We start from the raw sequence: 13270 nt of genomic DNA on the forward strand, positions 1-13270 counted from the left end.
AAGGCACCAGCCACGTACACCATAGCCAGCAGGTTCGAATCCAGACCAGGCCTGCCAAACAACAATGAAAACTACAAACAAAAAAATAGCCAGGCATTGTGGTGGGTGCCTGTAGACCCAGTTACTTGGGAGGCTGAGGCAAGAGAATTGCTTGCGCCCAGAATCTGAAGTTGCTGTGAGTTGTGACGTCACAGCACTCTAACAAGGGCAACAGCTTGAGAGTCTGTCTCAAAAAAAAAAAAAAAGCTTAATATCACTAATCATCAGGGAAATGCAAACTATATTGAGATAACCACTTTAACCCCATCAGAATGGCCATTACTAAAAAGTAAAAAAATAAAATAAAATAAAAACAAGAGATGCTGGTGTGGATGCACAGAGAAAGAAATGTTTACATACTGTTGGTGGGATTGCAAATGAGTACAACCTTTATGGAAATCAGTACGGAGCATTCTCAAAGAAATAAGTGTAGACCTCCAATTCAAACCAGCAATCCCACTGCTGGGTATCTACCCAAAGGAAAATAAGTTATTTTATCAAAAAGACACCTGCACTTGCAGTACAATTCATATTTGCAAAGATATGGAATCAACCTAAGTGTCCATTAATTCATGAGTAGATAAGGAAAACGTGGTGTATAGATATATGCCATGGAGTATTACTCAACCACGAAAAGGAATGAAATAATGTTGTTTGCAGCAATGTGGACGGAACTGGAGACCATTATCCTAAGTGAAGAATCTCAAGAATGCAAACCAAACACCCTATATTCTCCTTAATAAGTAAGAGCTAAAGAATGAGTACTCATGGTGCAGAGATATAAAGGACATTATTAATGAAACCAAAAAGAGGGAAGGGTAGCGATGAGGGATAAAAACTTACCTCCTGGGTCCAATATAGGGCACACCAAAAGCCCTGACTTAAGCATTATACAAGGTATCCAGTTAACAAAAACATATGTACTTCCTTAATATTTTGAAATTAAAAAACAGAGAGGGAAAGACAAGTTTTAGCAAGTATACCAGAAATAGTATCACCTACTATACATTCTGATATATCACTCCATATTTTCAGCGAAAATAAACTATAGCACTAGCAGGAAAACTTCCTTAATATCTTTTTACCTCTTTTTTCATAATAGCCTGTCTCTTCTCTCTCTTGCTTTCTACTTGTGATTTTTACAAAAGGAAGCAAGAAAAGGGAACCAAGAAAGTGTCACATACAGTAGAACCTCTGTAAGCTGACCACCCAAGGGACTGTAACAAACTGGTCAACATATGCAGGTGGTCATCATAAGGAACCAGAGCTTAGTACATGTGGTACATGTCCGGTCAATGAAAATTAGGTCAACTTAAGGAGTTGTTCAATGTAGGGATGTGGTCAACTATGGAGGCTCTACTATATTTTAAAAATAATAACAGCCATATATAATATACATGCAGCCCTTCTGAATGTAAGATTCCCTAACCTGCAATTAAGTAACATCCCAAAAGTTGGTTTGTAAATTGGTTGTCTGAAACTCAAAACATATTTACCACTAAGAAAGTTATAAAAGGATGTAAACACCAAGAAAAAAGATACTGCCTGAAGTAGCAGGCTATTAGCAGTAAGACAGGAGAAGCACAGTACACAATGTGCACTAGTGATCCAGAAAGAAAAAAAAACTCACTCTCAGCCAGAGTTTGAGAACAGAAATCATGTTTTGTTTATCTTTGTATTCTCAGTTATCTGGCAATTCATAAACAAAGACCGGTGCCTACTGACTGATGAGGTAATGAGGAAAAGACTGAGTAAAAGAGCCCATCAATGGTTGGCACTGTCAATACAGAACAATTTTGGCGTGGGAAGCAAATAGAAGAGTGGTTGAAAAGAACCAATGTGCATTGATACAAAAATCCACATATGTAAAACTAGTAGAAGGTTGGTACTAGTAATCAATAGAATGCCTTCACCTAAATTACCAGCTGTTTTCATGAGCACTATATATTTGGGTTGGTTTTGCTAACAATAAATCAGAGGTAGTTTCCCTGTTAGAGCAATGATAATGGGGAATTTTCACTAATTTCTCTCATGACCCTTGAAAATATTTTGTCATTTTTGTGATAATCAGAGTAGTAACTGGTGCAGAGAACAGAGAGAAATATGAACATTAAAATAAAAATTATCCACAATCCTTTCATCCAGAGATAACAGATGTTAATATTTTATTTATTTCCTACCAATCTTTTTGCCATTTATGCATGTGACGACTAATAACACAGTGTACACATCTTTATATTTTGATTTTTCTCTCAACATTATATTGTACTTTATGTCAATAAAAATTTATTTTTGGTCTCACTCCATCCCCCGGAAGAGTGCAGTGGCATCATCATAGCTCATTGCAACCTCAAACTCTTGAGCTCAAAGCTCCTCCTACAACAGCCTCTCCAGCCACATAACTGGAACTACAGGCATGTGCCACCATGCCTCGCTACTTTTTTCTGGTTTTGATAGAGACAGGGTCTTGCTCTTGCTCAGGCTGATCTCAAACTCCTGACCTCAAACAATCCTCCCACCTTGGCCTCTCAGAATGCTAGGATTACAGGTGTGAGACACTATGTTCTGCCAGTAAATATTTTTTGAAAACATTATTTTGATATTACATCCATCACATACATTATCATCAATTTCACTATTCCTATTAAAAATATTTCACTAAGTCTAGACACAGTGGCTTATCCCAGCACTTTGGGAAGCCAAGGTGGGAGGATCATTTAAGGCTAGGAATTCAAGACCAGCCTGAGAAACCCCATCTTTTAAAAAAAATTAGGCAATGCCTGTAGCTCAACGGGGAGGGCAGCAGCCATATACACTGAGGCTGGACGGTTCGAACCTGGCCCTGGCCAGCTAAAACAACAATGACAACTGCGGACAGCACCTGTGGCTCAAAGGAGTAGGGTGCCGGCCCCATACGCCAGAGGTGGTGGGTTCAAACCCAGCCCTGGCCAAAAACTGCCAAAAAAAAAAACAATGACAACTGCAACAAAAAAAACATAGCCAGGCATTGTGGCAGACGCCTGTAGTCCCAGCTACTTGGGAAGCTGAGGCAAGAGAATCGCTTAAGCCCAAGAGTTTGAGGTTGCTATGAGCTGTGACACCACAGCACTCTATCCAGGGCAACAGCTTGAGACTCTGTCTCAAAAAAATAAAATAAATCAAATTAAAAATTAGTAGGGCATGGTAGTGTGTGCCTGTAGCCTCAGCTACTCAGGAAGCTGAGGTGGGAGGATCACTTTAGCTCAGGAATCTGTTACAGTGAGCTATAATGGAACCACTCTGGCCTGGGTGACAGAGTGAGACTTTTGTCTCAAAACTTTTTTTCTCATTAATAATACAGTATATTAATTAATCATTTATTCAATGTAAAGTTCTTCTCTACTCTTTTAGAATTCAAAGTGAAAACTATGATATACAGTCATAAAGTGTAGAGTGCTTGACTCCCCCCACCCCTACCATCCTTCCACAAATTCTTCTGAATAAGTAATCAATTTAGGGTAATAAAAAAGTAAAACAAGAAAAGAAGAAAAATGTACCAACTTTTCTTCAGTCACTTTCTTCTTCTATCTCTGGTGGGAAAGAGGGAAGTACCACAAAGATAAGTTTCTGACATCAGAGAAGGCAAACAATAGCAAATTAATTTTCCTGCTAGTCGCTTCCATTTTCCACTTAAAATAATGTGCCATCAATTTAAACAGGAATAGCACAAGATACATAATATACCAGATCCGCATCAGTGCTTAAACTAGGTTTTCACAGTGGGAAAATAAGTTTTCTTTTGCAACTCTGCTATAAATTTTATTTTTGAATGAATTAATAAATGTTGTATTCTCTGCCCCTTCCTTCTTATAGCCTCCAATTATATGAAATACTATTCAAGTTGCCAGAAATAGGACAACAGTTCCAGGAATGTAAGAATCAATAACTATTTAAACCAGTGGTAATTCATGTGGAAAAGTTCAAAACAAATCAACATCAGCTTCTTGGCTCTCCAGCACAAACAAAAATTCATATCGTTTCACTAATTTTAAAATATGTAAATTTGTGTACATAAGTTTAAAACTCAGTCCAAAATTCACTCCTATTTATTCACATTATTGGGCTATTATCAAAATCAATTAATTTTCCTACCAAGTACATTCTTATAAAATTCCACAGTGGTCTATGCTTAATCATTCAGAAAAAGAAAATTATGTAACATATTATATATAATGATGATAACATATGCTATTCTGGACTCCTACTGAGAGCTGTGGTTCAGAGGGAAATTATGAAAATGAAGTAGGAATTACCCACAATGTTTAATTCTACCCAAAACAAAGTTCCTATAAAAGAAGCCAAATATAATCTTTTATTGTAAGTTCAAACAGGGTTCAAATAGCTCAGAAATTCTGTATACTTAAGTTTTTAGAAGCTGAATCCTAGTGCCATCAACATAAACGGAATAACTTGCCCAAGAGTGCCCACTTATTACTCAATCGTAGGTCCCCCAGAGAATACTTTTTACAATAATCTCAAATGTACTCCAATAGATTAGTGTAACCTGGGCTACGCTGTTTACAGGTGTCTAACCTCCTTCCCCCACGGAGAGAAGAGGCAGCCTAGGGTAAGCAGAAAACAGAATGAGACTAGATAACACACCAAATAGCAGCTTGTAATCTGCTTCCTTTACACTTGGGCTATTCTTTTCATTAACGTATAACACATTTTAAAGAACAGCGTGTTCACATAGTAATACAATTTCTGCCCTCACGGGTCTCAGCCTGGCTGACACGCGTTTTCTCCTCAGATAAATACATATCTGTCGACTGATGCCTGTCCTGCTGTTGCAAACAAGAAATTACTGTCCCGTAAAATAAAAACCCCTCTCTAAGACTCCAGGCGTAATCATACGTTCGAATAAAATCACACTGGAACAACACAAATCTTGCAGCACATGTGTCATTTAAGCACGATAATGAAAAGCTGTCGCTGCGACCCAATTTTAGGTCACAAGATTTTTCTTTTTTTCTCCTCCCCCCGAATGCAATAAACTTCTAAAGGAACGGTGGCAACATCGCCCCACCACCACCCCCACTGAAAAAAAAAAAAAAAAAAAGACTGGGAAAAATTGGCCAACTTGGATGCTGGCCGGGCTCACGCGGAACCGGCGCCCAAGGGCCAGGGACTGGGGCAGACCCCGACAGGAAAAGCGGGCCTCCGGGCTGCCCAGGCTCCCCCCACCGCCTCTCGTTTATAATACTTAGCAGGTGGGATTCCGAGAAGCCACCTCCGACTTACGTAACCGGCTTGTCAAAAATCCCAGCTCCAGGACCTCCCCCCTCCCCGCCCCCACCTCCAAACAACAACAGCCCCAGGCCGGCTGGGAATAGAAAATCTGGAATGAAAACACTGGAGCCCCCCACGGGCCCAACGCAGAGGCGCGGGCGCTACTCTCAGCACCGCCGCGCCATCCTGGGGCGGACGGAGCCAGCGGGGCACGGCCCAGCACTAAGGCGCCCGCAGGCGGGGGTCGCGGCCATCCGTGCCGCCTCCCTGAGTCCGGCTGCCCCGCTCCAGCGCCCCTGGCTGTCACTCTCCGAGCCGTGACAGCTCCACCTGCCACCACTGTCTGCGTCGCTGCCCCAGCACTCACCTCCCTGCTGGCTCCCGCGCGAGCAGCGGGTCTAGCTTGAAGAACGGTGCCAGATCCCCTCACGCGCGGCGGCGGGACACGAGGGGCTGAACGCCGCGGCGCTCCGAGCCCGCTTAGCTCATCCCCAGCCCTGCGCGGCAACCCCGCCCGCCCAGGCCTGCCGTCTCAGTCAGACAGGACTCCCCTCCCCTCGCGACCGCAGCTGCCTCCGCCTCTTTCTCCGGCTCCAGTAGCCGCGGCCGCCGCGACGGGCGCCATGTTGGTCGTGACGGAAAGAGCAGGGGCGGGAATCGCGCCCGCGGTCACCAATCGCAGGCTGGATCTGGCCCGGGGGGCGGGGAGAGGGCCGGGTCGGGGGTCGTGAAGTCCTAGTGCCAGCCCCGAAGGGAGGCGGAGAAGGTGGGCGGGGCTGGTCCGCCTTGTTCGTGACGCGCCTTGTAGTTGGGGAAACGCACGGTGATTTCGCCTGTGATGGGGAGATCCCGATCTCCAGGCGGGCGTGGGCGAGGCATAGAGTCGCTTTGCGTTTTGCCTCCCTAAGGCACAGGGATCCTCATCAGCCCGCACTGACCTATTCCTTCCTCCCTGGCGCTCTTGGGAGTCCTGAGACCGCCTAGCTGGGCGCGTGGTTGGGCAGCTGTGTTCCTCCTCCACTGAGGGCATCCGTATTCTCCAGGAAACCCCCTGAAGAGTTAGCAACCACCTAGTGGGTTTCGGTCCCAAGATAGGTCAGGTAAACCGGGAATTCAGGGGGTTTCTCTGAAAAGTTTTCTCTGAAAAACACCTACTGTTGACTGAAGAGATGTCAGTTACTTTGGATTAATTGAATTTGGCCTACTTGAACCAGTGACTCCACCGTTAACAGCTGTTGGCAAATGAGCGTATTAAAGGTTGATTACCTCTATGGGGTTGGTCATCGGGCAAAATGCTATAGTGCATGTGGATTGCTTAGCATAGGGCCTGAAAGAACTCAGTAATGTTTTCTTTTCTTTCTTTCTTTTTTTTTTTTTTTTTTGAGACAGGATCTTGCTCTCTGTGCCCCGGGCTGGAGTGTAGTGGCATCATGCGTGATAGCTCACTGCAACCTCAAGCTCCTGGGTTCCATCAGTGTTCCTGCCTGAGCCTCAAGAGTAGCTGAGATACTGCTATATCCCACCACATCATGCCTGACAATTTTTTTTCCTACAGATGGTGGTCTCATTATTTCCCTATCTGGTCATGAACTCCTGGCCTCAAATGATCTCCCACCTCAAAGGAAAGAAGAAATAGCACCCAAAAAATCCCTCTGGTTTCAAGTCAGCTTTCCAAAATTGCACAGAATGCAATCATTCCTTTTACTAACCAATTTTACAGCTTTATTTCCTACCTCTACTTCTTTCATTGCATTCAGTCAGTCAAACATTTGTTGAGATTCAAGCAGAGGGGCACCAGAGATAAGGGAAAACAAAACGTTTGCCTTCAGGAAGCTGCAGTCTAGTGGAAGAAGAGGTGCAATAAACAAATACTCCACACATTTTGAAGGGAAACATGCTATAAAAGTTATAAAAAGAATTCTAAGATAGCAGATAGGATGGTTTTAAAAACCAGAGTAGGTTGGGGGCAATGACATAGGTCTGTATTCTTAGCACTTTGGGAGGCCTAGGCAGGAGGATTGATTGAGGCTAGGAATTCCAGGTCAACCTGGGCAAAAAAGTGAGACTCCTATCTTTACCAAAAAAAGTTTAAAAGTTAGCCAGGCATGGTAGCAGGAGGATTGCTTGAGCCTAGGAGTTTGAGGCTATATTGAGCTATGATGACACCATTGCACTTTAGCACCGGTGACAGAGCAAGACCCTGTCTTCCACTACCACACCCCCCAAAAAAGAAAAAAAGTCAGAGTACGAGAGCGGGAAGGCCCTCCTGAAGGATAAGAAGAAGCCAGTAATGTGAGAAAGACATGGGTAGGGAATTGTCTAAGGCAGAGAGAAAGGCTATGCAAAGGAGCCTTTCTGAAGGAAAGAAGCTTGCCTACTGAAACTGTGTAGAGCCCTTGGTGCTGGAGAAAATCTACTGTGCATAGAGGAGCCTACCATGAAACTGGAAAGGGACTGAGGACCCAGTCCTGCAGGGCCCAGGAAGACAGAGAAACTAGACAGGGATTTTATTCTAATTGCAAATGGAAGCTATTGAAGAGTTTTAAGTAGATAATGATTTTGTTAGAGCAATGGAATTAAGAACAGTGAGTTTGCAGTATAACCACACTTATATTTCAGGTAATATATGGACCAAACAAGTTGGATTTAAAGCAAAACCACAAATCTGGGGCTAGACATGATGGCTCACACCTGTAATCTGAGCACTCTGGGAGACGGAGACAGGTGGATGCTTGAGCTCAGGAGTTCAAGACCAGCCTGAACAAGAGCAAGACCTCATCTCTAAAAACTAGCCAAGCATTGTGGCAGGCGCTTGCAGTCCCAGCTATTTGAGAGGCTGAGGCAAGAGGATCACTTGAGCCCAAGAGTTTGAGGTTGCTGTGAGCCATGAGGCCATGGCACTCTAGCCAAGGAAATAAGATGAGACTCTGTCTCAAAAAACAAATCTGAGGTTGTGCCTCTTCAATTGGCCAAATTATACTATGTATATCCTGATTTTCAGTTTCCTTATTGTTGAAAATATGCAAGCATCACAAAACAAATACAGAAAAACACTATTTTCACTGAAAACTGTTAAATAATGTAATTCGTTTCTAGGTGTTTTGTATGTCATCCCAAACTGAAACCTGTACCCATTGAATAGTAACTCCCCATTCCTAACCCCTGACAGCTAGTATTCTGTTTTCTAAAATATAAAGTTTTTTTTTTTTGAGACAGAGTCTCAAGCTGTTGCCCTGGGTAAAGTGCTGTAGTGTCACAGCTCACAGCAACCTCAAACTCTTGGGCTCAAGAGGATTCTCTTGCCTCCCAAGTAGCTGGGACTACAGGCGCCTGCCACACCACCAGGCTATTTTTGTTGTTGTTGTTGCGGTTATCATTGTTGTTTTAGCTGGCCCCGGCTAGGTTCGAACCACCTGTCTTGGTGTATGTGGTCAGCACCCTACCCACTGAGTACGGGTGCCGCCCTAAGATATAAATTTTTAAACATATCTAGTGAGTTTTTCCTCCACTGCCAAAAGCCAGTACCTGAACTTGATGATCAGTTTTGTTTGTTTGTTTTGCGACAGAGTCTCACTATGTCGCCCTCCCATAGAGTGCTGTGGCATCACAGCTTAAGCGATTTTCTGGCTTCAACGTCCCAGGTAGCTGGGACTATAGGCACCTGCCACAATGTCCAGCTATTTTTTGGTTGTAGTTGTCATTGTTGTTTGGCAGGCCCAGGCTGGTTTTGAACCCGCCAGCTCTGGTGTATGTGGCTGGCACCCTAGCCGCAGAGCTACAGGCGCCAAGCCTGATGATCAGTATTGTTTGCTCCAAAATAGCACATACAAGCATCTGTTTCTCCTTTTATGTACAGCTACTCTAAATACCTATCTCATTAATACTCTTACTTTTCATTAAAAAATAAATTATTCCAACTCTGGATAAATTTAATTTTAAAAATGACTCTTGGCTGGGCGTGTGGCTAATGCACATAAGCCCAGCACTTTGGAAGACTGAAGCAGGAGGATTGCCTGAGGATTAAAATGCTTAAGACCAGACTGGGGTCTGGGGTCTAATATAGTTAGACCCTGTCTCTAAAAAAAAAAAGTTTTAAATTATCCAGCATAGGGAAGCTGAGGCAAGAGGATTGCTTGAGCCCAGAAATTTGAGACTGTCCTGAGATGTGATGACTCCACTGAACCCTAGCCTAGAAAAAAAAAAAAATCAATCTTTACTTTTCAATGAAGAATGGATTGGAAAAAGGCAAGAGAGAAGCAAGCAAGTTTTTGCCACATTTCAAATAACCAAGCATTCCATAAAGTGAGATCATAAGATCAAGATTTTGACCTCAAAATACTTTGAGTCAGAAACTTTCTTTTTGAGACAGAATCTCACTTCATCCCCCTGGGTAGTGCTTTGGTGTCATAGCTCACAGCAACCTCAAACTCTTGGGCTCAAGAAATCCTCTCACCTCAGCCTCCCGAGCAGCTGAGACAATAGTTGCCCACCACAATGCCAGACTAGTTTTTCTATTTTTAGTTGAGACTGGTCTTCACTCTTGCTCAGACTGATCTTAAACTCCTGAGGTCAGGCAATCCACCTGCCTCACCCTCCGAAAATGCTAGGATTATAGGCCTGAGCCACTTCACCCAGTCAACTTTTTTGTTTGTTCGTTTTGTGAGGACAATCTAGATGCAGCACCTTAACTCCATTAAACAAAAACCTAAATCTCTTTACCAGACTGGCCCTTTCTGTCCCATTGACAATGTCATCCACAGTGGGTTTTTTTGTTTGTTTGTTTAGAGATGGAGTCTCACTCTTTTGCCTAGACTGGAGTGGAGTAGTATTATCAAACACATGACCCATGCCCAACTAATTTTTTTTAGATGGGGCCTCACTACATTGCCCAGGCTGGTCTTGAACTCTTGATCTCAAACAATCCTCCCACCTCAGCCTCCCAAGCAGATGGAATTACAGGTACAAGTCACCACACCTGGCTCATCCACAGTGTTTTCATCCCCACTGTGAAGGCTATAGGCCAGTTGGTGGTCAAAGAGAAGAATTATTGTATGAAAGAGCATGAGAAAACTTTTAGGGGTGATGGATATGTTCACTATCTCGATGGTGGGAATGGGTTCACTGGTGTAATACATATATCAAACATCAAGTTGCACACTTTAAATATGTAATCTTTTGGGCGGCGCCTGTGGCTCAAGGAGTAGGGCGCCGGTCCCATATGCCGGAGGTGGCAGGTTCTAAACCCAGCCCCAACCAAAAATCACAAAAAAAAAAAATATGTAATCCTTTGTAGGTCAATTATACTTATATAAAGCTGTAAAAATTTTTTTTAAATCTATTTGGAAACTTCCTATTCTCTTGCCACTGAACACAGATTCAGCCTTCCCTTGGATGCAATTGTTGCTAAACCTGTCAGGTCAATTTCTCTTTGAGAAGTAGCTTGATGTATCAACATATTTAATTAGCAGCACAAAACACTCTTTTAGTTGGCAAAAGAAAAAAACAAATATTTTCATCTACATTAGCATACTATTAAAATATGATAGATACATAGTTGCAAGCACAGTTTACAGAATGGGATTGTAAAAAGTTTCAAAAGTTTGAAGTTTTTTTTTTTTAAAACCAGAGAAAATAGCTTCTGAATGAATGATATTAAAAAGCAGTAGAAAACCACTAAGCAGCATTTGCATAATCAGGAAGTATCTTCAAGTACTTAACAGTCATATCAGGAATCCTCTCAATATCCCAGGCATACATGTGTTACTATAGTCACAGTGAAACAGACTCTAAATGTGATTTGAGCAAGAGAGTCTAACACTGTAGACAAGAAACAAAAAATTGTGGATTATAAATGTGGCCCTGTGCCCTTTTTGAAATTATGTCATCTTTTACATGTAGAATTCTATCTCGCTATTTTTGTTTGTTTGTTTTCTATTTTTCTATTATTTTGTTTTGCCAGAGTAACATTTTTTTTTGCCTTTTCTTAAATTTCGGAATATTAGGGGTACACATATTTTGTTTACATACTTTGTTTTTGTACAGATTGAGCCAAAATTATGAGCGTGCCCTCCGCCCAGATAGTGTGCACTGTACTAAATAGGTGTGCATCCCCCCTTCCCCCATCTTGCTATTTTTACATATTATTTTAAGACACCGTGGTTTGAATGATGAATGAAGGAAACCCATGAAACCACTAACTGTTTAAAGCACTGGAAACTCAAGCTGTTATACAGCCTCTCCTCTCCCCCTGTTAAATTTGCGTACCTTAATTTGTGTACCAGAAGTTTCCCATATCATCAAATGAAAACATGGAGCTTGCATACAGTAGTCCTTAATATCAATGCTACCAGGATTCCTCACTGGTGAGAAAACCTTCCACTGGGGATTTATGGTTTATTAGAAAGTATCTGGTTATATTCCAAAGCAGAATACATATTGACCAACTATATTCATTGTGAAACAGTATTTGAGTGAAATTCCAATGTATTTAATCCACAAACTGAAATTTATTAGCAATATAGTCAAATTATCAATTTATTTCCTAAAAACACAAACCTGATGAAATTCTTCTTTTTTTTTTTTTTTTTGAGACAGAGTCTCACTTTGTCACTCTTGGTAGAGTGCTGTGGCGTCACAGCTCACAGCAGCCTCAAACTCTCGGGCTCAAGTGATTCTCTTGCCTCAGCCTCCTAGCTGAGACTACAGGCACTCGCCATAACGCCCAGCAATTTTTAGAGGTCTTGCTCTGGGTCAGGCTGGTCTCAAACCCCTGAGCTCAGGCAATCCACCCGCCTCGGCCTCCCAGAGTGCTAGGACTATAGGCGTGACCCACTGTGCACAGCCTGAAATTCTTAAAAGACAAATAATCTGAACAACTTTAAACGATAAGAGTAAGAAATATCATGTTAGAAATGACACATTCGGGTCGGTGCCTGTAGCACAGTTGTTAGGGTGCCAGCCACATACACTGGAGTTGGCGGGTTTGAATCCGGCCCAGGCAGGCTAACCAACAATGATAACTGCAACAAAAAATAGCCAGGCGTTGTGACGGCGCTTGTAGTTCCAGCTACTTGGGAGGCTGAGGCAAGAGAATCGCTTGAGCCCAAGAGTTTGAGGTTGCTGTGAGCTGTGACACCACAGTACTGTACCCAGGGTGACAACTTAAGACTCTGTCTCAAAAAAAAAAAAAAAAAAAAGACACATTCTACACCTGGTGCTTGAAAGGAGTAGACAGAGATGGGGGATACAACCATCTAAGCCGCTGCTGTCTCTGCCTTTTTTGTGGCAGTCTGAGGAGTCATGTCTTGGACTCCAGTTTCTCGCAACTTTGAAAATGCTCACTCTTCAACATTTTCCTCAAATTAATAATTTTACCTCTTTCAACAATCCCTTATAAATTCAATTTTTACTTTTTAAAAATTATTTACAAAAGAAAATTATTTTTAAATAGTATGTCTTTTTAATTGGCATTGTCCACCAAGTATGCCCCCAACTTTCTTTAAATGGTAAGACAATATTACCAAACTTTTTTAACAAATTCACTTCAGTCAGCATTTATATACAAAACACTGCAGAAGGAAAGCAACAAAAGATAAGCATACAATAAAGGCAAAGACCGCCGTGGCTCCCGCTTGTAATCCTAGCACTCTGAGAGGCAGAGGCAGGTGGAGTGCCTGAGCTCACAGGTTCGAGACCAGCCTGAGCAAGAGCAAGACCCCACCCCCCCATCTCTACGAAAAATAGAAAAGATTAGCTGGGTGTTGTGGTGAGTACCTGTAGCCCTTAGCTACTCGGGAGGCTGAGGCAAGAGGATAGCTTTAGCCAAGAGTTTGAGGTGGCTGTGAGCTATGACACATGGCAATCTACTGAGGGGTACAAATGAAACTGCCTCAAAAAAAAAAAAAAAATGGAGCTTGGCGTCCATAGCACAGTGGTTACGGCACCAGCCACATATACTGAGGGT

At 42.5% G+C, this 13270-nt stretch overlaps 1 protein-coding gene across 6 annotated transcripts in view; it reads right to left on the reverse strand.

Annotated features, from left to right (window-relative positions):
• DENND4A (DENN domain containing 4A) overlaps nucleotides 1–13270 on the reverse strand; it is a 170854-nt gene that overhangs the window by 144439 nt on the left and 13145 nt on the right. Inside the window, exon 1 of one of the 6 annotated variants that reach the window (XM_053593945.1) lies at nucleotides 5675–5863. The exons of 4 other annotated variants lie outside the window; for them this stretch is intronic. The gene's annotated coding sequence lies outside the window, so the exon portion shown is untranslated. Of the gene's footprint in view, nucleotides 1–5674; nucleotides 5864–13270 lie in introns of those variants that run through there. One more of the 6 variants, XM_053593944.1, reaches the window with a different exon arrangement.

The sequence above is a fragment of the Nycticebus coucang genome, chromosome 6, assembly GCF_027406575.1.
Source record: "Nycticebus coucang isolate mNycCou1 chromosome 6, mNycCou1.pri, whole genome shotgun sequence".
Classification (NCBI taxonomy): domain Eukaryota; kingdom Metazoa; phylum Chordata; class Mammalia; order Primates; family Lorisidae; genus Nycticebus; species Nycticebus coucang.